Source organism: Mobula hypostoma, chromosome 5, assembly GCF_963921235.1.
Source record: "Mobula hypostoma chromosome 5, sMobHyp1.1, whole genome shotgun sequence".
NCBI lineage: Eukaryota > Metazoa > Chordata > Chondrichthyes > Myliobatiformes > Myliobatidae > Mobula > Mobula hypostoma.
Window position 1 is genome coordinate 136,975,866 of NC_086101.1, and position 26,300 is coordinate 137,002,165.

Consider the following 26,300-nt stretch of genomic DNA (forward strand, 5'->3'; position numbering starts at 1 on the left):
CCCATCCAAATCAGAAGTATTTGCAGAAAAGCAGATGAAAGACTTGCTATGCTGCACATTGTTATGTATCAAGAACAGAAGGCACATGGGATAACATGAAGCATCTAGAGGTGGATGAAATGCTAAGTCAAGTCGACATGGCACAACCAGACCCAACACAAACTCAGAACTTCTCTCAGAATGTACCAATACAACAAAAATCTCAACATTTATCTTCTGATCCATAACCCCATCTAGAACAGTCACATTCCAATGTCTACCTCTTTAAATGCTGATCCTACTGCATTTCAAATGTGTGCAGAATTTCTGACAGAGAATTTCAGAACATCCAGCAGAGAATTTCAGATTTCCACCACTCTCTGGCTGAAAGAAAATTCCTCACTCCCCTTCTAATTCTTCTACTCCTTTCCTTAAATCTAACCTCACACGTTACAGACTTTACCATCAAATTGGCCTTTCTGGTTAATCCCTATTTTTAATTTACATAGTTTTTTGCACCTCAGATACCTTTCTTTTAAGTGCCTTGTTTTCTGTAGATAATAAGACTAGCTAGTCTCTGGCCACCACTAAATTTCTCCAACCCTAGTTTATAAATGTACATCCTCACATTTTTCCCTGCAAAGATCAACGATATCCTTCCTAAAATGTGTGGTCTGAGTGAGCCTACTGTCAGGCCCTTAAAAGGCAGAACGTGCCACAACTTTACAAGCTGAATTTATCAATAACAATGTTGAGTAGAACTTGGCAGAGGAATGGGTGGACGCATGTGATAATTAAACGTATGTTTTCCTTTTAAACTGTCTTCTTTCTGTATCTCCCTTTTTCAATTTATCAATTATTTAAGTGACTCATGGCTGAAGTTGTTTTGCTTAACCAAATTAAGCCATATACTTCTTTTTTGCTTTTCAAGCCCTTTAATTCTCTAAAACTGTATCAATCACTCAGTGAAATGTTGCTCTGCTCTTTGTCTATTGCCTATTAAACACCAGACTAGATGATTCCATATAACTTGCTGGGCTGGACGTAAACTTAACAGGATGTAAGGGCTTAATCTAGGTCAGTATCAAGTGCTCATTCAGAAGTCTCTTGACTTTGCACCTGATACTCAACTTCCTATATCGCCGAATGGAAACCCTGGATGAGTCCATAGAAGGCCTAACGCGTGTTGTGCTAATTAAAGCTCATGCCAGAAGAGTGTACTTTAATTAGCTTGAGGTCCTGTATTTCAGCACCAGAGCTACAGATTGTTTATTGTATCCTTCAATATTTCAATATAAAGTTCAGGACCAAGAATATCAGGAACTAAAAATATCAGGTCACATCAAACATTCTTAATGGCCTAGATTTTGATTGAGAATGATTTCCAGTTTATGACTGTTCACTGCCTTCCCAACGTGTAATTGGCACAACTTTTGGAGTTAATGCGTAGTTCACTAGGAAATCCAGAAACTGCTGTCTCTGAATTCCATACTCCACAGGGAGCCTTCTTTCCCAGGGCCATATGAAGAAGTCAGTGATCTGACAGGAACTTCCATGACAAATCTCAAAGACGTGAACTTCAGGTATTTAGGATCTATTTTCAGTGTAAAAACATGTTAAAAAAAGTTTTGTTTTAGGAAGATTAACAAAACTATTAATTTCAAACTAAGCTGTAATTACTATTTATTAAGATCCCTAGTTCCGTGTAAACCAGTTTTATAATTATGGATTATATTTGAAAAATGGTTTATTATTTTACATCAGGTTTTTTATTATAATTCAGCAACTTCTTGAGTATATTACAAAGATTGTACATGTTCTGTAAAAAGTTTAGTGCTTATCCTTGCTGGTAGGGTTGCTAGAGCAGTTGGAGAGAGTTTAACCTAATTTGGCAAGGGGATGGGAACTGGAGTGATAGGGCTGAGGATGGGACAGTTGGTGTACAAGTAGATCCAGTGTGTTGTGAGACTGTGAGGAAGGACAGGCAGTTGATACGACAAAATTGTAGTCAGTAGGATGGGTTGAAGTCTGTCTTTAAACTAAGTAGTAGGTTCAACAGCTCGATAGTTTTGAAAAATGAGAATAAATTAAAAGGGAAGGAGAGATTATGAAGGCCTCCAGAATAAATAAAAAGACAAAAAGTTTAGAAAGTGATAAGAATTTAACTTCACGTTCGTTTATTGTCATTTCAACCGCCAAATGAAAAAACTTCCTCCAGACCAAGGTGCACAACACAGTACATATTACTTACATACAACACATAAAGTAATATTTTCACAAATTAGTTAACATACAATAAGGTGCATTTATGACACAAGTTAAAAAGTTAACAGCATAACGCAGCTGGGGTTTCATATGTTGGTTGGTTGACTTGACTGGTGACAAAGAGTTCAGTTGTCTTATGGCCTAGGGGAAGATGCTATTTCCCATTTTAACAGTCCTCATCCTAATGCGACAGTACCTCCCGCGTGATGGTAGGAGCTCAAAAAGATAGTTGGACAGATGGGAGGTATCATTGACAATGCTCAGGGCCCTGCATATGAAGTACCCCTGATAAATATCTCAGCTGGGTGGGCGAGAGACCCCAGTGAAACATTCAGTAACATGTGGATAAAATTGAAAAGGGTGATGAATACAGATTTGATCACTATGTCCCATTTTCTTACAATGACAACCTGTTTTCCACAACACGTGCAGCTACCCCTTCTCTCCCTCAGTTCTTTTTCTAATTAAGTTCCATCCTTCAATGTTTAATTCCCAACCTTCTTCCTCCGTTATTTATACCTGGTTACTCACAGAATACTACTACATCCAATTCCATTGTTCTATTACAGACACTCTATGCAAATAGTTTAACTCATCCTCAATAGTAGCTCTGCTCGCTATGCTCTCAGCCACCGTTTTATACATGATCTATAAATCTGTTGCAATAACATAACAAATAGAAACATAAATAGATCAAATGACCTCTTGACCTTGTCAGCCATTCATCAAGATTATGGGGTTTTCTAACTTCTACTTCTAATTTCTGTACTATGTCTTATGCACTCATTTTATCTTCAATATATGCTTTACCTTTTATTCATTTCTCATAGAACCTTCCCAAATATTTGCAACTCCTACCACCACCATCTAAAACCTTTGCTTCCTCTTATTTTCCCCTTTTTGCTAGAATACTGGTTTATTGTTTTTGCTATTTCCTTCTTGTCCAGAACGTGCTAATGGCCAATGAAAAAGAAGGCCTTGTCCACACTAAACCTTTTAACCACTTGCTAAGGCACCTGATCTGTTTGACTCCATGTTAACTTGCAATCGCCTCATTCAGTAATCCAGAAGTGATTACCTTGGAGAGCGTTTCCCAGTTTAGCATCTTCTCATGGTAACTTCCGGCAGGTTCTTCTTGTTTCTACCAACACTGAGTTACCCACACTCTCTTTACCAGACCATAGAGCTGATGGGCAGCTGAGGGACGATACGTCACTGTGGTTGTCTCACAGCTCCGACAACATAGGTTCAATCCTGACTTCCGGTGCTGTCCATGCGGAGTTTACTTACTCTGCGTGGGATTTCTCCCGTTTCCTCTCACACCCCAAAGGTGAGCTGGTAGGTTAATTTACCACTGTAAATTGTGCCTAGTGTGTAGATAAGTGATAGAATCTTGGGGTCTGTGGGGATAGGGGTGGGTGGTGGAGAGGTTGATAGGAAAGAGGAGAGGGTAAGTTACAGGGTAACTGACAGAGTATTGCATCTCTGTAAACCAGCATACCCCAAATAAAGGTGAACATATGAGCGAGGGAAATTAGAAGGCTAAGCTGACTGATGGAGTGCTCTGAGGGCTGGCAGCAGCTTTATTGGCCAAATAATCACCTTCTATGTTGTAAAATGAGAACTTCTCCATTTGCCCCAAGATCCTGCTTGCCCTGGTAACACCTCCCTTTGGGGGCATTACTGGCAAACTTAATTTGCCAAAAGGAATATTGGAGTGGAGAATAATTTTCAAGTTCTCGGCATCAAGCCTTGCTAACAACAATTATGGAAGTAGAAAATACAATGAAAAGTTCTAGGAAGTTAAGATTTTTAAAGTAATAAAAGTTTGGATTTTGGGAAGCGTACAGAAGCAATGTCACTGCTGACCTTGAAGAAATGCTCCGACTGATACCCAACCATATGAGGTGCATGGAGCTGGTCATCTGCTACTGCCAGGCATCGGTCAGTGATATCAGCAAACCACACTGAAATATTCTTGCAGGCAGAAAATCATGGAGAAAGGAGTATTGAAATTCAAGAAGCTGCAGAGCTGGAATTCTGCAACAAAAACAGAAAATGCTGGAAACACTCAGGAGGACAGGCATCATCTGTGGAGAAAGTGTTTCAGGCCAAAGAGCCTTTGTCAGATGATGACGATCCGAGTGCCCCAGAAATAGACCATAATATATATAGGAGCAGAATTAGGCCAGTTGGCCCATTGAATCTGCTCCCACCATTCCATCATGGCTGATTTATTATCCATCTCAACCTGTTCTCCTGCCTTCTCCCCGTATCATTTGATGCCTTATTAATCAAGAACCTATCAACCTCCGCTTTAAATATACCCAATGACCTGGCCTCCACAGCTATATGTGGCAATGAATTCCACAGATTTACCACCTTCTAGCTGAAGAAATTCCTTCTCATCTCTGTTCTAACACAATGTCCTTTTTTTCTAATGCTGTTATCTGTGGTCCTAGACTCCGCCACTCCCCCACATCCTCTCCATGTCCGCTCTATCTTGGCCTTTCAATATTCGATAGGTTTCAATGAGATCCCCCTCATTCAGTGAGTATAGGTTCAGAGTCTTCAGGCGTTTTTCATACTAACCCTTTCATTACCCGAATCATTCTCATGAACTATCCCTGGGCCTTCTCCAATGCCAGTACATCCTCTCTTAGGTAAGGAGAACAAAACCAACCACACTACTCCAACTATGTTCTGACCATTGTCTGATTGTGCCTCAGTGTTACAGCCCTGCTTCTATATTCTAGTCCTCTCAAAATGAATGCTAACATTGCCTTTGCCTTCCTTGCCACCAACTCATCCTACAAGTTAACCTTTAGGGAATCCTACACAAGGACGCCCATGTTCCTTTGTACCTCTAATTTCTGAATTTGCTTCCTGTTTAGAAAATAGTCTACATCTTTGTTCCTTCTACCAAAATGCCTGACCGTACACTTCCCGACACTATATTGCATCTCCCACTTTTTTGCCCATTCTCTTAATCTGTCTAAGTCCTTCTGCAGACTCCCTGCTTCCTCAACGCTACCTGCTGCTTCACCTATCTTTGTATTGTCTGCAAACTTGGCCACAAAGCCATCAAATCATTGACATGTACAATGTGCCAAGAAGTGGTCCCAACACTGACCCTTGTGGAACACCATTAAACACCAATAGCCAACCAGAAAATACCCCCTTTATTCCTACTCTTTGTCTTCTGCCAGTCAGCCAATCCTCTATCCATGCTGGAAACAGTAGTATTAAATGGAACTATCACACAAATATTGTGGTCACTGGATGAGGTTACAGCAAGGTTATTCTGCAGAAAGTGACTCACCCCCGGACTCCACAAAGTCTACCATTCACAGATCAAAAGTCAGGAGTGTGATTGAATATACTGTCTGGATGCATGTGATTCCAACAACAGTTCACCATCATTCAGAACAAATAGCTTTGGCCTATCCAATGCTGTAAACATTTACTTTCCCAACCACAGGAACCATGCCTACAGAACATAAAACATAGAAGAGTACATAACAGGAGCAGTCCATTTAACCGACGATGTCTCTGCCAACCATAACACCAAATCAAACTAACCCTATCTGCCTGCACCAAATCTGTATCCCTCCAACGTATCTGTATAAACATCTCTTCTCTGTTTCCACACCTCCCCTTGCAGTGTGCCCTGGGCACCTACCACCCTGCTTCTCTCTCAAATCTCCTCTAAACTCTCCCCTTCTCACTTTAAAACTATAACGTCCAGTACTTGGCATTTCAAGCCTGGGAAAAAATGATTCTGGTTGTCTACCTTATCAGTATCTCTCATAATTTTGTACAGTTCTATTTAGTCAGTGCTCAGTTGTCAGCTCAACTTTGGATTCTTGTCTAACGTCTAGTTTAGAACCCTGTCCTCTTCGCAGTCTCACATCATGACTCAATTCTAATCACTGGCTCTCAGCTAATCACCCTTCAGACTCTGGTGCTCCAGAAAAAATAATCAGAGCTTTACCCAGCTCTCCTTATAACTGATACTCTGTAATCCTGGCAATTTATCGTCCATAAAGCCCATGCAACACCCTGTGACGTGGTGCGGCAAAGGCCCAAGAACAGGACAGCACAGAGGCACAGTAGTTAGCAATGCTGTCTCAAACCTCCCTAATCCTGGGTTCAATACTGACCCAGAGTTTGTATGTTTATCCTGTTACCGTGTGGGTTTGTCCAGATGTTCTAAGTCCCTCCCTTGTGCTGGTCAGTGATTAATTAACCACAGTAAATTGCTCCTGGTGTGCAGGTTGGTAGCAGGGTAACTGGTGAGGGATGTTGATGACAAAGTGTGAGAAAAATTGGGGTTAGTGTGGATGAGTGCTGGATGGTCAGAGCAGATGCAAGGGATAAAGTGGCTTCTTTTTGTGCTGAATGATTCAATAACAATTCAAGGACTGTTACTGAGCCCACTAAATCTGTGATCTCAGATGCAGATTAGATTAATGTCATATAGAACATGCTGCAGTGAAATTCCTTACTCATGTGAAGCTTACTGAGTGAACAATGATCTTGGTAATAAATACAACAAGGGCAAGTACAACAGTATGGTGCGAAGAATCCAGGGAATACAAGAGCCCCTCATATAAAACCAATCGACATTCAATTGGTCAACTGGAACTGGAGAAAGAGGGTCTCTACTTCAGTAGCAAGCCAAGAAGCCCGCCAAGGAGATGCTCAAGAATGCTGGAGACCAAGCAGCCAAGCATAAAGGGACCAGTCACCAGGTCCTCTCTAAAGGAAAGTCTTCAAAACATAGACCCTTGGAGGCTAGTCCCAGGAGGACAAAGACAGTCAATAGTGCCTCGTTGCCATCGTCTGAGGATATGGATGAAGATTTGGTCAAGTCTCTAGAGACAGATAAGAACTCCAATTTGGACTCTGTTTTGACAAAAGACTCTAGTGAACCAATGGAGGAGAATCTGAAGTCTCTGAACTACCCCTGCTAACTAAGGAGCCTCAGGAGTCGTCTTCAGAGGGATGATCGGGGATAGTTGCAATTTTCAAGCCGGTCAAAGTTCTTTCTGACTACAAGGATTTGGAAGAGGTCTTCAGCAAGGGAAAGGCCTCAACTTTTCCAATGCCTCAACCCTCTAACTGTGCAATAGGTCTACTGCCTGGTACTTGTCCTCCATGGGGTGATTTATTTGCGCTCTCAGTCCAGGAGGGAAGCGATATGGAGGAGTACATAAAAGTGGCTCTTGCAATGGGATTCATTCGGTCTTTCATCTCACCAGCCGGTGCAGGCTTCTTCTTCATTCAGAAAAAGGATGGAAGCCTGCACCATGCATTGATTATAAAGGGCTGAATTGCATAATGGCCAGGAATCATTACCCCCTTCCACTCACGAACACTGCCTTCTCCAAGGGGCAAGAGTATTCATGAAGCTAGACTGGCAGAGTGCGTTCACTCTGGTCCACATAAAGGAGGGTGAACACACCAACAGAGGACTATGAGTACCTGGTCATGTCCTTCACCCTTGCTGTTGTACCAGCTGATTTCCAGGCCTTCATAAATGACGTGCTCTGAGATGCTCTCCTTAAGTATGCCTTCGTCTACTTGCATAACATCTGAATTTTCTCAAAGTCCACGGAGGAGCATGTCACTCACATCAGAGATATCTTAATTATGTCAAGCTGCAGAAATCCAAATTTCACGTAACCACAGTTTCATTTTTGGGTTTATCACCTCGAATGGCAATCTCAGGCATCAGAGATTGGCCACAACCATCCAACGTGAAGCAAGTCCAATGATTCCTGGTACATGCCAACTTTTACTGGAAGTTTATCAGGAACTTCAGCTCAGTGGCGGCTCCACTTACAGAACTAACTAAGAAACCCACAGGCCCTTTTGTTTGGTCTACCAAAGCGGACATTCCTCTTGCAGAACAGATGCTGACGACAGCTCCCATTTTGGTCTCGCCTAACCCGGACCTTCTCTTCGTCGTGGAGGTGAATGCCTCGAATGCTGGACTGGTGCAGTTTTGTCTCAACAGGTAATTTCGGACAATAAACTTCACCCATGTGCGTTCTTCTCCAGGTGGCTATCCCCGGCAGAGATGAACTATGACATCGGAAATAGAGAGCTGCTCATGGTCAAGTTGGCATCACTAGTCTAAGGGGGCCAAGAACCCTCTTATTCAAGCCACAAGAACCTAGCTTACATTCAGGAGGCCAAAAGACTGAATTCCAGACAAGCCAGGTTGTTTCTTTACCTTAACCGGTTCAATTTTGTTCTGACCTATAGACCAGGGTCAAAGAATGAAAAATTGGATGTCTTGTTTCATCAGTTTGACAAACCCAAAAGAGGGGAACAGCTTACCACCATTTTGCCCCAAGCTGAGGTGATAGCGCCCATTCATTGAGGAATTGTTGCACTTGTTTGCCAGGCCAAGGCACGAGGGAAGAGTCCCAAGAATGGTCCTCCAGGTCGTCTGTTCATCCCAAGTTCTGTCAGGTCTAAGGTGCTTCAATGGGGACACACATTTAGAATGACCGCTCACCCAGTGGTTGCCAGAACCCTCAAGTTCATTAAGAGGAGATACTGGTGGCCTGGAATGGCTGAGAAAGTCTGACAATATGTGCAAGCATGCATGGCCTGCAGCCAGAACGAGGAGCCCTGCACCCAACCGCAGGGCCCCCTTCCTCTACGTGTCCCGGACAGTCCATGGACGCACATCTCCATGGAGTTTGTCACAGGTCTTCCGCCTTCCAGAGGGAAAACTATCATCATGGTAACTGTCAAACACTCTCAAAAGTTTGCAAATTCATAGATTTAGACACACTACTATCAGCAGTGGAGACAGCTGAGATTGTCCTTCATCAAAGTCTTCAGGTTCCATGGATTTCCAGTGGACAGTGTGTCAGATTGCTTTCCTTAATTCACATCACATTTTTGGACGGTTTTCTGTATGCTGATTGGGGCAACAGTGAGCCCTTCCTCTGGGTTCCATGCGCAGTGCAATAGTCAGATGGAGTGGGTAAACCAGAGTACGAACCAAACCCCGAGATGCCTGGACTCAGAAAAACCAGACGAGTGGAATGACTATCTGATGTGGGCAGAGGCCACCCGCCAAACATTACAGCACTCTGCCCATTTGAATGCCAATTTGAGTATTCTCCGCCACTCTTCCCTGAGCAGAAGGCCGCGGGTAGGGGTCCTTCGGCTGAAGATCTCGTCCAACGCTGCAGGGAGAAATGGACTAGGACGAAGGAGATTTTGGTTGGCCTCTACTCATAGGGCTGAATTGAAGGCCAACCCCAAGAGACGACCGGAACCAGGTTTGCAGCCTGGGCAAGTCTAGTGGTCTAGTCCAGGTGGAGTCTAGGAAACTGGCACCTAGGTTCATTGGACACTTCAAGAGAGAAAACCCAGTTGCTTACACCCTGCATCTCCCCAAGATCTTTAAGATCAATCCCACTTTGTATATATGTAAATTGAAACTTTTGAGTACTAGTCTTTTGGCCCCACCACCATCAAACCCACTGCCAGCCAGATTTGTTGATGGAGAAGAAGTGTTTACCATAAGTGAATTCTGGATTCATCAACTGTTCGAGGTGTTCAGCAGTGCCTCATTGGCTGGGAAGGAATTGGAGCTGAGAAATGGTGCTTATCTTGGATCCAGCTCTCAACCAGGACTACCAACATCAGCACTCTGAGCAGCCAGGACTGTCAGGAGTCAGCCATGAGGTGGGATTCTGTTACAATACGCCCCTGACCACGCCAGCTTCCGGGGTTTAGACGCTTTGACTCTCCGGAATACGGATAGCTGGCACAGTCCCTTTAAAGATTCAGGCCCGCTCCGCTAATTGGCGGCCATGCTTTGGCACCAGGATTTTAATATTTAAAGAGCACCTGAACTGAGGTTCCGTGCTCAATTGTCAGTTCAGCTTTGGATTCTCATCTAGCATCTAGTTTAGAACCCTGTCCTCGCCTCAGTCTCACATTGTGACTCAATTCTAGTCACCGACTCTCCAGCACTTGGGTCCTTACCATCCTCAGCTAGGCCTCTCATCACACAGGCAATGCCTGTCAAAGAATGAGAACTAAGATTGTCCAGGAGACATAATGCTTTCAGAGCTGTCTGATCAGCAGCTGAATGAAAGAGGAAAATACATTAGCCCTTGAGAAAATTAAACCCTACTGAGACATCATGGATGAAAACAAAAATGTGGAAATATTTCAAAGTAAGGATTGAGACCTTTGCTGGGTGTAGGTGTGAGGTGGTACACTTTGGAAGGACAAACTCTAAGGCAGAGTACAAAGTAAATGGCAGGATACTTGGTAGTGTGGAGGAGCAGAGGGATCTGGGGGTACATGTCCACAGATCCCTGAAAGTTGCCTCACAGGTGGAGAGGGTAGTTAAGAAAGCTTATGGGCTGTTAGCTTTCATAAATCGAGGGATAGAGTCTAAGAGTCGCGAGGTAATGATGCAGCTCTCTAAAACTCTGGTTAGGCCACACTTGGAGTACTGTGTCCAGTTCTGGTCGCCTCACTATAGGAAGGATGTGGAAGCATTGGAAAGGATACGGAGGAGATTTGCCAGGATGCTGCCTGGTTTAGAGAGTATGCATTATGATCAGAGATTAAGGGAGCTAGGGCTTTACTTTTTGGAGAGAAGGAGGATGAGAGGAGACATGATAGAGGTATACAAGATAATAAGAAGAATAGATAGAGTGGATAGCCAGCGCCTCTTCCCCAGGGCACCACTACTCAATACAAGAGGACATGGCTTTAAGGTAAGGGGTGGGAAGTTCAAGGGGGATATTAGAGGAAGGTTTTTTACTCAGAGAGTGGTTGGTGCGTGGAATGCACTGCCTGAGTCAGTGGTGGAGGCAGATACAATCGCGAAATTTAAGAGACTACTATACAGGTACATGGAGGAATTTAAGGTGGGGTTTATATGGGAGGCAGGGTTTAAGGGTCGGCACAACATTGTGGGCCGAAGGGTCTGTACTGTGCTGTGCTGTACTATTCTATGTTCTATGTTCTATAGAGAGGGGTGAAGGTAAATACAAAGGGAAAAGGACCATGGAAGTAAGGCAAGGAGAATGGGAACCAAAAGGTGGTGATGGGCAGACGAGGAAAAGAGAAGGGGTGAGAGATTGGGGAATGGGGAAAGAGAACCAGAAGTTTTAGAAATTCTCAGAAGTTAGGCAGCATTGTGGAAAGAGAATAGTTATTGTTTCAGGTCAGGGATCTCTTCTCAGTATTGGGAAAGTAAGTATTAAGTTGCAGTGATATTTGGGAAGGTTTGGATAGGACAAAGGAAATATCTCTGATAGGATGATGCCGGGGTTGTTGTGGTAATATGCCTTTGACAGTTGTGTTTAGTTGATAGGTTAATAAAAACATTGAGAGAGAGAGATACAGAGGGAGAGGGAGAGGGGGAGAGAGAGAGTAGAGAGAGATAAATAGATAAATAGAGAGATAGACAGACAAATAGAGTGGGAGAGCAATAACAGCAGCTTATTTATTGCTGAGATGTAAAACCCATAGGAAATGACTGAAAATGTCTAGCAGACCAGATAGCGCCTGCAGAGAATGAAACTGAGTTAATAATAATATGAATAACTGAAAAAGCAAGCTGCCTGAAATTGGTGAATACAAAGTTTGCAACAAACTCAGACAAAATACGAATACTGTTCTTCAAGCCTGCATGGCAACAGGGCAGGCTGTCACATATGGAGAAGTCAGAGTGGGAGAGGTGATTGGTAGTTGGAAGCTCGGGCTTACTGCTGCAGTCTAAGTGTGGGTGCCCTGCCAAGTGGTCTCCCAATCGGGTTTGTTTGCTCCGGTACGACGGAGACCACATTGTGGACACTAAATGCAGTACACTAGATTAGAAGAACTGCCAGTGAACATTGCGAACTCCCTGGACATTGCGAAGGGACAAGGATAAAGAACAGATGTTGCACCCTCTGTGGTTGGCCGGGCAAGTGCTGGGATACTTTCTGGTGTGCTGGACATTTTCAGCATTCTCCTTTTTGTCCCTGGTCTCAGCAATAGCTTTGACACAGCTCTCCCACTTCCTTTGTTTTTCTCACTCACTGACAACTCTTATTGACAATCAGACTCGGCCCATCACCAAAAACAACGGTGAGGTGAGTGAAGGCAAGGCTGAGTCGAGGACCGAAGTGTGCTGGTGCAAGGTGAAGTCAAGGTGAGGTCGGCACATAGTTGAAGCAAATTTGGGGCGAGTGGAACGGAGCAAAGTTGATAAGGAGAGGCAGATTCGAAGCCTGTCCACCTAAACCGAGAGCAAGGTTTGATTGATCTAAATACCTGGCCAATTTGGAAAGGTCAGGTATAGGCCGAATTGTGGCAGAGTCCATGCCAAGGCCATATCAATGTGACGTCCTGGGTCCTCGTGAGAGCTACAACCCGACGTTTAGACTATTAAAACGCCAGGCCAGATGGATTGAAACGGAAGGGTATCAGGACCAGGGGCAAGGGTTGGGCCAGTTTTGCTTGATGCTCCATGATGTTTACTCAGCTCTGTGCTGAACGGAGCCTGAGGCTATGGCCTGCTCCGACTGCTATGGGCTTAGTGCCTGTGTGCTCCCAGACATTTACTCACCTCTGCGCAGGCCTGAGGCTGAGGCTATGGCCTGCTCCAGGCTTCCTGTCTGCGGACTCACTTTTGGTCTAAGTGCTATTTGCTTATTTTTCTTGTTTACTCAATTTGCTTTTTTTTCTCTGGTTCTGCACATTGGGTGTTTGATGGTCTTTTTTTTTACATATAAGTTCTTATGGATTTCTTTGTTTTGTGGCTGCCTGTATGGAGATATAACGTATGCATACTTTGATAATAATTGTACGTTGAGGTTTGATATTTCCTTTCTTCTGTCCACCCCTCCCCTCAGTGGTCGCCTCACCTTCTTAGATCTGATTAGGCTCTTTGAACAGAGAGTTAACTGCTTTTCTTCCTACAGGTGCTGCCTGATCTGCTGAATCTTTCCAGAATTCTCCCATTTTATTATTGGTAAAAAAACAAAATCTTCAGACTCATTCCATAGTCCAATGTGCTCACAAAAGATTACCTCACTATAATGACCAACTATGCACATGCTTCATGTGTGAGTGTAGTCACAGTGCCACCTAGTGTCTTATTGCCATCATATTACATAAACCAAAGCTTGATTTTAAAAAAACATACACAAGTGACGGAATAATAAGATATTACCAGAGCCTGATAATTTTTCATCCAAAGTTATTAAGGAAGTAATTGTGGACTCTTTACCAATAATCTTAGTTCAAGGATTGCCCCCTTTAGTTTGGGAAATTTGCAAATTTGACAATTACTGAAGAAACGTGTGAGAGAGAAAAATCAAGAAATTCCTGTTCTATTATCCATGTGGAAGGTTAGCGGAGTCCATTAATAAAGGCAGAGTAACTGAGAGTTTCCAGATAGATGAGAGCAACCTGGATTTGTAAAGGGAAGGTCATGTCTAGGCTAAATTTTTGATGAAGTGACTAAAGAAGTGGACAGGGAATGTTCAGAGGCAAAGAATCCATAAACGTCCAAGATAAAGTTCCAGAGACTTCCATTTCATAAAATTGTACTCAAGCAACTAATAGCAAAGTTAAGCTTATTTAATTGAAGGTAAGATCTGGTGTGGTGTGGTGAAAGGTTAACCAGTTTGCATTCCATTTAGAAGGAAGTAACTAGCAGAACCCCACAAGCATCCCTTCTGGGGCCTCCGCTATTCACTACATTGATGAATGGCTTTGATAGAGAATCATATAACCACTTCAGCTGATGACACAAGGAATGGTGGTAGAATATATAGTGCAGACAAGGGAATGTAATAATAGAGACATTGACAAAGTGAGTGTGCAAATCCCTGCTAGATGAATTTCATTGCTGACAAATGTGAGGTCATCGATTCTGGTTCAAGCAAAGGTAAATCCACGTATCATTTAACTGGTGAAAAACCAGGACGGTGGAGGCTGTGGTGAATTCACAGGGTCAAGGAGTCAAGGGCCTCTGTTGGTCAGAAATGACCATGGATATTGCATCCTAGTTGTCTAGATACGCAATCTGGGCAGACGATATGGAGAGCAAGCTGTTGCCCATGTAGCAAGCTCCTTCTCTCCACACATCTGATGAACCCAAAGGAACAGCAGAAACTGATACACTTTGGCACCAGCAGCTTTGCAGGAGTTGCCGGTCAGCATTGAACTCAATTTAGGACTGCTTTAGGGACTCCAGCTCTGGATTTTTCACTCGGGGTTTACTCCCAAAGCCTTCCCCATGAGTGGGTTTAGCTGCAAGGCAGCGGAGGTTTGAGATCAGAGTTTTCCTTCACCTTGATGAGCTGCCAATCACAGATGACGAGCTCCATCTGCCCGAAGCAACTGGTTTTAAGGTGCCAATAACCCAACTTACCCCCTTCTCCCTGTCAGTAGAAACAGTTCCACCGGGCTCAGCAGCTAAGCCACACATGAAGGCCAGGAGCTGGACTTGGTTGTCAGAGGCAATTAGAGGCACACACCATCGGGAACGTGTAACAGGTAGTGGGAGCTTGTCCCCATTACCACCCCCAGTTATGACAACCTTAAGGAACTATTCACAGGGTATGTATTCAGTTACTAAAATGGAATAGATAAGTAAAAATAGATTGTTTAGAAGTCTATTCAGAATTGGTAAACTCTATGGCTGGAATAGAAAGTGAAGTTTTGTATCTGCTGTCCTACACTATGATTCTGTATTTCTGTTTATTCCTTCATGGCTTATGGACATCCACAAGTAATTGTATCTTAGACAGAACAGCTTCTTGGGCCATCTCAGAGTGGTAATGGGTCGGTTCGAATCTGGAGCTGCATGTGGATCTGACCAGGCAGGGAAGCGGATATCTTGACCTGCAGAACACTGGGCTTTTATGAAAATGCAGTAATTTCATGCCATCGTGGCTGATACCAGATTTTTTGTTTAATCCAATTCTTTGTATGTATGTCGGTTTTTAGGACTCATGGTGGGATTCAAACTCACAAAGCCCATCCAAGTATCAATAGTAGAAACTGATCACCAAGCAGCTTTGGAACCTGCACCTGAAGAAAGATAGATTGGCCTTGGAAGGAGAGTATGTTTGTCTGAGGAAGGAGCGATTGCTCTGGGGTGGAGAGTATATTAATCTGAGGAAGGATAAATTGCCCTTAAAGGAGAGCATAATCACCCGAGAAGACCTCGTGTAACATAGGCAATGAAACATTTGTCCTTTTATTTGTTCTCTTCCCACCATCCAGAGACCCAAACAGTATTTCCAGGCGAGGCAGCATTTTTTACTTGGTCTCTTTCCACCCCAGCATGCTGCATCAAATGCTCGCAATGTACACTCATCTATATTGGCTAAGCCAAGCATAGATTGGTTGAACACTGTGTGGAACACCTGTATTTAGTCCGCTGCAGTGATCCCTGAGCTTCCTGTTTCCTGGTAGTTCACGATCGCCCTCCCAATCTGGTCTGTCTGTGGCTTCCTAAACTGTTACGACATGAGTCAAGACAACCGTGTGGAACAGCACTTCATTTTCCATCTAAGCATGCTGCTGCCTTCCGTGCTCAACATGAAAACCTCTGGTTTTAGGTAACTTGCCTTATCTCTCTGCATCGAATTGGCTGTTTCTGCCTATTAGCATTTTGGCTCACTTTTCCTCTTTCTATTGATGTAGTCAGGTTAATTGGGTGCATCCTATGACCTTACTCTTAGCAGACAAAGAAACATAATGGGTTTCTAGCTTTACTTGAGCTCACAATATTAGAGAGGTAATAGAGGGGTATGGAGCCAAGACAAATGGACGCAATGAAGTTAATGAGGTCACTAAATTATAGGACAGTCTCAAGAGACTGAATGTCCTTCACCCTGCTCCTGTTATGTGTTGATATTGTTGGATTAAAGTATTGGGAGAATAGACTGGAGAATAGAGGTCTGCTGCCTGCATGGTTTGCTTTAAGTTGAGTTAATTTCCAACAGTTCAGTGTTGACTCTATTCTTGATGTCTATTTCAGAACTTATATGGCACCAAAAGAGGCTTCAGTGCAGAGTAATGTCCAAGTAATTGAACGTAGGTATGTTAGTGATCAGTAGTGAGGATCTGTCTACGCCCACCTGGACAAGCCAGCGAGCACTGTGAGGGTCTTGTTTTTTGACTTCTCCAGTGCGTTCAACACCATCCGCCCTGCTCTGCTGGGGGAGAAGCTAACAGCGATGCAGGTGGATGCTTTCCTGGTGTCATGGATTCTTGATTACCTGACTGGCAGACCACAGTACGTGTGCTTGCAACACTGTGTGTCCGACAGAGTGATCAGCAGCACTGGAGCTCCACAGGGGACTGTCTTGTCTCCCTTTCTCTTCACCATTTACACCTCGGACTTCAACTACTGCACAGAGTCTTGTCATCTTCAGAAGTTTTCAGATGACTCTGCCATAGTTGGATGCATCGGCAAGGGAGATGAGGCTGAGTACAGGGCTACGGTAGGAAACTTTGTCACATGGTGTGAGCAGAATTATCTGCAGCTTAATGTGAAAAAGACTAAGGAGCTGGTGGTAGACCTGAGGAGAGCTAAGGTACCGGTGACCCCTGTTTCCATCCAGGGGGTCAGTGTGGACATGGTGGAGGATTACAAATACCCGGGGATATGAATTGACAATAAACTGGACTGGTCAAAGAACACTGAGGCTGTCTACAAGAAGGATCAGAGCTGTCTCTATTTCCTGAGGAGACTGAGGTCCTTTAACATCTGCCAGACGACGCTGAGGATGTTCTACGAGTCTGTGGTGGCCAGTGCTATCATGTTTGCTGTTGTGTGCTGGGGCAGCAGGCTGAAGGTAGCAGACACCAACAGAATCAACAAACTCATTCGTAAGGCCCGTGATGTTGTGGGGATGGCAATGGACTCTCTCACAGTGGTGTCTGAAAAGAGGATGCTGTCTAAGTTGCATGCCATCTTGGACAATGTCTCCCATCCACTACATAATGTACTGGGTGGGCACAGGAGTACATTCAGCCAGAGACTCATTCCACCGAGATGCAGCACTGAGCGTCATAGGAAGTCATTCCTGCCTGTGGCCATCAAACTTTACAACTCCTCCCTTGGAGGGTCAGACACCCTGAGCCAATAGGCCGGTCCTGGACTTATTTCATAATTTACTGGCATAATTTACATATTACTATTAAACTATTTATGGTTCTATTATTATTTATTACTTATAGTGCAACTGTAACGAAAACCAATTTCCCCCGGGATCAATAAAGTATGACTATGACTATGACTATAATCCACTAATAAAGCATTTTTTCAACCAAAGAAACCTTTTTCTGTGTGGTCATAATTTAAAATCGCAAATATATCAGCCAGTAACAACTACTGGTCAGAAAACTGGGGAAAGAGCCCTGATTTTGTTTGTTAGTGCCCAGGGATCCAATCCAATGCGTATCCACGAGAGAGATAGCAGCAGGAGAGAACAGGATGAGAGAGAGAGAAGTGAGGAGAGGGAGAAGATTGGGGAAGAGAGAAGGAAATAAAAGGGGGAGAGAGAGAGCAGGAAGGAGAAGTAGAGAGAGAAAGGAGGGAAGGAAGGAGAGGGAGGGAGAAATTTGTAATAAATTTATCATTGTCACACATAACTGAGGTAAACTGAAAATATTTTGCATGCCATTCATACAGATCATTTCATCACATCAGTACACTGTGGTAGCACAAGAGGAAATCAGTAACAAAATGCAGAACATAATGTTACCATTACAGAGAAAGTGCAAAGAGTTCTGGAAATATGTATGGAGACTAATCCACCATAAGATGGAGACATATCACAGCAAAGGGTTTTGTGGGTACTGTAGACACATGGAGCAAACTGCTCCAGTGATTATGCATTGCTGTGGAAACAACATCCTCAGTGAAGGTGCAGACTGGGATGTTTACATTTGAGACAGCCAATTAGCAGCAGCCGTTTCTGATGGGTAATTTATGCCAATGACTTAAGTAAACAAAAATGCTGGAAACATACAGCAGGTCTGGTAGAGTGTGTGAAAAGAGAAAGAGAGGTAATGTTTCAGGTCAAACTGGAAAAGAGAGAAAAAGACTAAAATATAATTTGTACTTCTCCCCTTCCCAGTTCGATTTGGAACATTAACTCTGGAATTTAATTCCATGTAAAGCAATGCATTCCGGAAGACAAACAAGAGTTTACTATATACAGTAAATGGTAGGACACTAAAGATTATTCATGAACAGATGAAATTACTGGCCCCTTCACCAGTATCTTTGTGTCCTCTCTTGTTGCAGGCAAGGTCTCGGCGGACTGGCGAGTTGCTAATGTACCTCTATTTAAGAAGGGAAGAAGGGGAAATCCTGGAAACGATTGACGAGTGAGTCTCATACCAGTTGTAGGGAAATTGCTGGAGAAGATTCTTGGGGATAGGATGTATGGGCATTTGGGAAACCCATGGCCTAATTAAGAAGAGCCAGCATGACTTTGTGCATGACAGATCGTACCTTAGTAACTTGATTGAGTTTTTTGACAAAGTGATGAGAGAGATTGATGGGGTAGGGCAGTGGGTGATTTTAGTATGGCTATAGTTTTCAGGATTTTCCTTTGTTTGACAAAGTCCCTCATGGGAGGCTAATCCAGAAGATTAAGATGCATGGGGTCTGCGGCGAACTGGCTTGTGTATAGAGGACAGAGGGGAGCAGTTGAAGGGTCTTGTTCGAGCCGGAGGTCTGTAATTAGCGGAGTTCTGCAGGGATCTGTTCTGGGACCTCTGCTGTTTGTGGGTAAGTAAGACTGTGAATGATACTAAGATTAGTGGAGTTGTGGATAGTGTGGAAGACTGGCAAAGAATACATTGCGATATAGATCAATTACAGATATGAGCAGAGAAATGGCAGATGGAGTTTAATCCAGATAAACGTGAGATGTTGCACCTTGGTAGGGTGAATGTTAGGAGACAGTACACTGTTAAAGGGCAAAATCTATAACAGTGTGGCTGAGCAGAGGAATCTTGGGATCCAAGTTCATGGCTCCTTGAAGGTGGCTAAACAGGTCAATAAGGTGGTTAAGAAGGCTTACTGAATACTTGCTTTTATTAGTCGAGGCACTGGGTTCAAAAGTCAAGAGGTTATATTGGAACTTCATAAAACTCTGGTTAGGCCACATCTGGAGTATTGCATACAGTGCTGGTTGCCTCACTATTGGAAGGATTTGAGGCTTTGGAGAGGGTGCAGAAAAGTTTTACTGGGATGTTGCCTGGCTTAGAGGACAAGAGACTGGATAAACTTGTGTTGTTTTTCCCCGGAGCGCTGGAGGCTGAGGGGGGATCTGATAGAGATTAACAAGATTATGAGAGGTGTAAATAGAGTGGACAGAGAGTATCTTTTTCCCCAGAGTTGAAATGTCTACTACCAGAGATCATGCATTGAAGGTGTAAGGGGTAAGATTTTTACACAGAGAGTGGTGGATGGCTGAAATGTGCTGCTTGATATGGTGGTAGAGGCAAATAGATTGGAGGCTTTGAAGAGATGTTTGGAATAGTCACATGGATGTAAGGAAGATGGAGGGATGTGGACATGGTGTAGGTAGGAGGGATTAGTGTCTAGGTGTTTTTGATTTGTTTTTTAGCTGGCTCAGCACAGTACTGTGGGCCGAATGGCCTGTTCCTGTGTGGTACTGTTCTATGTTCTAACAAATGGAGCTTTAAAACCTAGTCCACGGCTCCCTGAAAGAGGCAACACAGGTCGATAGGGTGGTGAAACAGACATTTGGCACACTTCCCTTCATAGGTCAGGGCATTACCTTGCAATTTCACAAAACACAGGTTAAAACTCAGAAGTGTCATGCACAGTTCTGGCCACCACACTGAACTGTGCAGGAGAGAGTGCAGAGAGGATTCGCCAGGGTGTTGCCTGGATTGAAGGATTTTAGTTATAGCGACAGGCTATACATGCTGGCTTTGTTTTCCCTGGAGTAAGGAAAGCTGAGGGGTGATCTGATAGAGAAATATAAAATTAAAGACTGGCTGGACAGTCAGAATCTTTTTCTCATGGCTGGATGATCAAAACCAAAGGGCGTGGGTTTAAGGTGAGAGAAAGGAGTTTCAAAGGGATCTGAGGGGCAAGATTTTACATAGAGTGACTAATATCTAGAATATGATGGAATCTGATTAATCACAATTCTAAATAGTGCGTTCTGTCCTCCCAACCAAGGAGGCAATACTTTCAGCTAACTCACGCCCCCCTTTACATCAGTGGCACAGTGGTGGAAACTGTGAGCAGTGACAAACTCCACATCTTGCTCAACCTCTCATGGTCCCAGAACAACATTCTACACAATCAGGAAATCTCACCAACACCTCTACTTTCTGAAGAGAGCAGGACTGTGCATATTCATACTTAAGTCATTCTACTGATGTCCAGTAGAGGGCATCCTAACATGCTGCATTATTGGATGGTAATGCAGAAATACAAAAACTGCACATTGGCAGAGAGAAAGGCTTTATTATGGGTAGTCAAAACTGTCCAGTACACCACAGGCATCAGCCTGTGCACCATCAAGGACATATATACAGAAAGGTGCTGGAGAAGGGCTAGTAACATCATGAAAGATCCCACCCACTTCGCTCATGGACTGTTTGTCCCACTCCCATTAGAAAAGAGGCTACATATCATCTATGCCAGGACCACCAGCCTCCCCAAAGCAGTTAGGCTGGTCAACACCTCCACCCACTAACCCACCCCGCCACACACCCCACCCCTCCGCCCACCAACCCACCCCTCCCTCCATCCACCCACCCCACCTCTCCACCCACTAACCCACTCCTCCACACACCCCACCCCTCCGCCCACCAACCCACCCCTCCACTCAGTAACCCGCCTCTCCACCCACTAACCCACCCCGCCACACACCCCACCCCTCCGCCCACCAACCTGCCCCTCCCTCCATCCACCCACCCCACCTCTCCACCCACTAACCCACTCCTCCACACACCCCACCCCTCCGCCCACCAACCCACCCCTCCCTCCATCCACCCACCCCACCTCTCCACCCACCAACCCGCACCACCCACACACCAATCCACCACCCACACACACCCCACCACCACTACTTTATCATTTCCTGTCAGAGTCACATTATGTACAGACATTCCTGTGCCTAGCACATTTTATGGACATATAATTTATCTATGTATATCATCTATCTTATAGACTTATACTTATTGTGTTTTTATGATTATGTTCTTTATCTTATTTGTTTTTTGTGCTGCATTGGATCCAGAGTAACAATCATATCATTCTCCTTTACACTTGTGTACTGGAAATTACATTAAGCAGTCTTCAATCTTGACAAGACAGGTTAATCTCAGTTATTTGATTTAAGTGGAGCACATGAGGAAGAATTTCTTTATCCAGAGGGTAGTGAATCTGAGGATTTCATTGCCACGGATGGCTGTGGAGGCCAAATCATTGGGTATATTTAAAGCAGAGGTTGATAGGTTCTTGATTAGTCAAGGTGTCAAAGGTTACAGGGAGAAGGCAGGAGAATGGGGTTGAGAGGGATAATAAATCAGCCATGATGGGATGGCAGGGCAGACCCCATGGGCCAAATGGCCTAAATCTGCTCCTATGTCTTATTTTATTTTGAGTAAATTCTATCAGAGATTATATTTCTACAAAGGATTTCCAAAACACAAGTATGCTTCTTAGAAACTTGAAAAACATACCAATAAGTTGCAGATGAACCAGCCACCCATCCCAGAGGAAAGGCTTTGGTAAAACTCCTTTCTTGTATCAAGGCTGAGGATTGGATTCAATGTTTTCACCTCTGTAATTCCTGATAAGCCTTCCTGCCTTCAAATATTTATCTTGATTTTTTTTATTTTTAGCTAATCATCTAGTAATGACTTCATGTGCAAACAATCTTTCATGACTACATTGATCAGATCAAGATGATGAATTTAATCTACTTAGTGATAAGCACAGTAAACCTTGGACAACTTCTTTAGTTGTTTTAAAAAAGCTGAGGTCAGCAATATGCATCCTGGGCCTGGACAATGGGTACTCAATCCATGCTGAAAGCCACATAGACAACACCTACCTCCCTGTCTTCATCAGCCTTCTTGGTCACATTTTCAAAAAACTCGTGCTGTACGATACTTTACATACACTCGAAGGAGCAGGCAGAAACTCTGCTTAGTGTATCATCAACGTCAAAGTGTAAGGTGAAGTAGTATTTCAGAATCTGCAAAAGAAAAACCTCTTGCCCAACGTGCATGGTCATTTGGACTGTTTCCCTTTGCACAGGGAGCAGAGGCTATGGGAGTGAGTCTGAATATAGGACCTGAACAGGGTGACTGCAGGGAGCACCTGAATAGGAGAGCCTGAAGATGATCCAACACTGGTCAGAGTTAGAAATTCCAACAGCGTACAGGCAGAATTCCAGAACTTAGGGCCTAGGCATCAGTAGTCTTGGCCACTAATGAGGGAAGAGTTAAATTTAGGGATAACCTAGAGAGAAAAGGAGAATGTATCATTTCTATGAAACTTTTCAGAACCTCAGCATGTCCCAACAAGCATTTTTTTTCAGTTAGTGAAAACTTAAGATAAATATAATATTAAAAGAATAAATGAAAAAATAAATTTTTGCTGCAAAATGGGAATCGGTGTAACCAAATCGTGCGCAGCAAGTTCCCAGAGGCATGATGAACTACAACAATTGTTCATCCCAGTTTGGCAAAAGAATAAATCAAGGAAGGTAGTGCACCCGTGGCTGACAAGAGAAATTAGGGATAGTATCAATTCCAAAGAAGAAGCATACAAATTAGCCAGAGAAAGTGGCTCACCTGAGGACTGGGAGAAACTCAGAGTTCAGCAGAAGAGGACAAAGGGCTTAATTAGGAAGGGGAAAAAAGATTGTGACAGAAAACTGGCAGGGAACATAAAAACTGACTGTAAAAGCTTTTATAGATATGTAAAAAGGAAAAGACTGGTAAAGACAAATGTAGGTCCCCTACAGACAGAAACAGGTGAATTGATTATGGGGAGCAAGGACATGGCAGACCAATTGAATAATTACTTTGGTTCTGTCTTCACTAAGGAGGACATAAATAATCTTCCAGAAATAGTAGGGGACAGAGAGTCCAGTGAGATGGAGGAACTGAGCGAAATACTTGTTAGTAGGGAAGTGGTGTTAGGTAAATTGAAGGGATTGAAAGCAGATAAATCCCCAGGGCCAGATGGTCTGCATCCCAGAGTGCTTAAGGAAGTAGCCCAAGAAATAGTGGATGCATTAGTGATAATTTTTCAAAACTCATTAGATTCTGGACTAGTTCCAGAGGATTGGAGGGTGGCTAATGTAACCCCACTTTTTAAAAAAGGAGGCAGAGAGAAACCGGGGAATTATAGACCAGTTAGCCCAACGTCGGTGGTGGAGAAACTGCTGGAGTCAGTTATCAAGGATGTGATAACAGCACATTTGGAAAGCGGTGAAATGATCGGACAAAGTCAGCATGGATTTGTGAAAGGAAAATCATGTCTGACGAATCTCATAGAATTTTTTGAGGATGTAACCAGTAGAGTGGATAGGGGAGAACCAGTGGATGTGGTATATTTGGATTTTCAAAAGGCTTTTGACAAGGTCCCACACAGGAGCTTAGTGTGCAAACTTAAAGCACACGGCATTGGGGGTAAGGTATTGATGTGGATGGAGAATTGGTTAGCAGACAGGAAGCAAAGAGTGGGAATAAACGAGACCTTTTCAGAATGGCAGGCGGTGACTAGTGGGGTACCGCAAGGCTCAGTGCTGGGACCCCAGTTGTTTACAATATATATTAATGACTTGGATGAGGGAATTAAATGCAGCATCTCCAAGTTTGCGGATGACACGAAGCTGGGTGACAGTGTTAGCTGTGAGGAGGATGCTAAGAGGATGCAGAGTGACTTGGATAGGTTGGGTGAGTGGGCAAATTCATGGCAGATGCAATTTAATGTGGATAAATGTGAAGTTATCCACTTTGGTGGCAAAAATAGGAAAACAGATTATTATCTGAATGGTGGCCGATTAGGAAAAGGGGAGGTGCAATGAGACCTGGGTGTCATTATACACCAGTCATTGAAAGTGGGCATGCAGGTACAGCAGGCGGTAAAAAAGGCGAATGGTATGCTGGCATTTATAGCGAGAGGATTCGAGTACAGGAGCAGGGAGGTACTACTGCAGTTGTGCAAGGTCTTGGTGAGACCACACCTGGAGTATTGTGTGCAGTTTTGGTCCCCTAATCTGTGGAAAGACATCCTTGCCATAGAGGGAGTACAAAGAAGGTTCACCAGATTGATTCCTGGGATGGCAGGACTTTCATATGAAGAAAGACTGGATGAACTGGGCTTGTACTCGTTGGAATTTAGAAGATTGAGGGGGGATCTGATTGAAATGTATAAAATCCTAAAGGGATTGGACAGGCTAGATGCAGGAAGGTTGTTCCCGATGTTGGGGAAGTCCAGAACAAGGGGTCACAGTTTGAGGACAAAGGGGAAGCCTTTTAGGACCGAGATTAGGAAAAACTTCTTCACACAGAGAGTGGTGAATCTGTGGAATTCTCTGCCACAGGAAACAGTTGAGGCCAGTTCATTGGCTATATTTAAGAGGGAGTTAAATATGGCCCTTGTGGCTACGGGGATCAGGGGGTATGGAGGGAAGGCTGGGGCGGGGTTCTGAGTTGGATGATCAGCCGTGATCATAATAAATGGCGGTGCAGGCTCGAAGGGCCGAATGGCCTACTCCTGCACCTATTTTCTATGTTTCTATGTTTCTATGATGTGATCATCCACAGACAATCTATCCTTAGAAGGACTCTGACATTGTGAGCAACTCTGCTCTCCAGCTTAATTGCTGGAGATTGAGTGTCTGCCAGAGAGCACAACTGAGCCTGCACGTTACGGCCTTATTTACAAGACAGCCCCTCTGGCAGTGAAGACATCCCTCAGTATCGCAGAGACAAAACTGCTTGGATGCTGAAGTAGGATTTGCTAACCCAGAAAAGACAAAATTATCCACTGAGCCAAGCAGGCCATGACTTTTGGAGCCCAATGATGTCAGGGAATTGTAAACCTGATTCAAGAGACTAACAAGAGATTTAAAAAGAACAAAAGAGAATTGCAAGATTTTCTCCACAGCTCTGTCCATGTGGAAGTGAAATAAAGAAAGTGAAATTAATAGATGCTTGGCAGTTCCTATATTGACTGACTTGCTAATAGATATTCTTTGCAATCTGTTGTAAGGTACTACAGATGGTCAGGAAGATGACAATAAGCAGCAGCACATTGTGTTCCCTTGTACAGAAGAAATCAGAGCAGGTTTAGTGTTTCTCAGAAACAATAGATTTGACCTCTTGTTGCACAAGCACGTTGTTTACTCTCATTGCTCTGGAGACAGACATTTGCCTAAAAACTGGGTCACAGATCTCTTGTTCTTTTTTCAGTGCTGTCAAATCTAAAGTTGGCTGTATGTGCGATCATTTCCAGGTGGTGTCATGATCTTTACAAAACTAGTCCGTGCAGTTTGCATCACCACCAAATCCAAAAACACCCAAAAGTAATCATCTTCTTCACTCCAGGTTGTTCTCTCTCCTTCCCTCTCCAATCAGTATCAGAATCAGTTTTAATATCTCTTGCATATGTTGTGAAATTCGTTGTCCCAGCAGCAGCACAGTGCACAACATGATAAAAGAAAGAAATGTGGATTACAGTAAGTCTATATATATAATAAATTGAAAGGTAGTGCAAAGACAAAGCTAAAATAAGTAGTGTGGAGGTAGAGCTCATCGGTTCAACGACCATTCAGAAATCCGATAGAAGAGGAGAGGAAGCTGTTCCTGATTAGTTGAGTCTGTGCCTTCATGTTCCTGTCCCTCCTTCCTGATGGTAGCAATGAGAAGAGGGTATTCCCTGGGTGATGCGGGTCCTTAATGTTGGATGCCGTCTTTTTGAGATATTGCTCCTTGAAGCCCAATGGGCAGAAGATTCAAAAGCTTAAAGGCACGTG

At 43.7% G+C, this 26,300-nt stretch overlaps 1 pseudogene; it reads left to right on the plus strand.

Annotated features, from left to right (window-relative positions):
• The first annotated feature begins 8,863 nt into the window (after positions 1–8,863).
• LOC134347342 (uncharacterized) overlaps positions 8,864–26,300 on the plus strand; it is a 39,141-nt pseudogene continuing 21,704 nt past the window's right edge.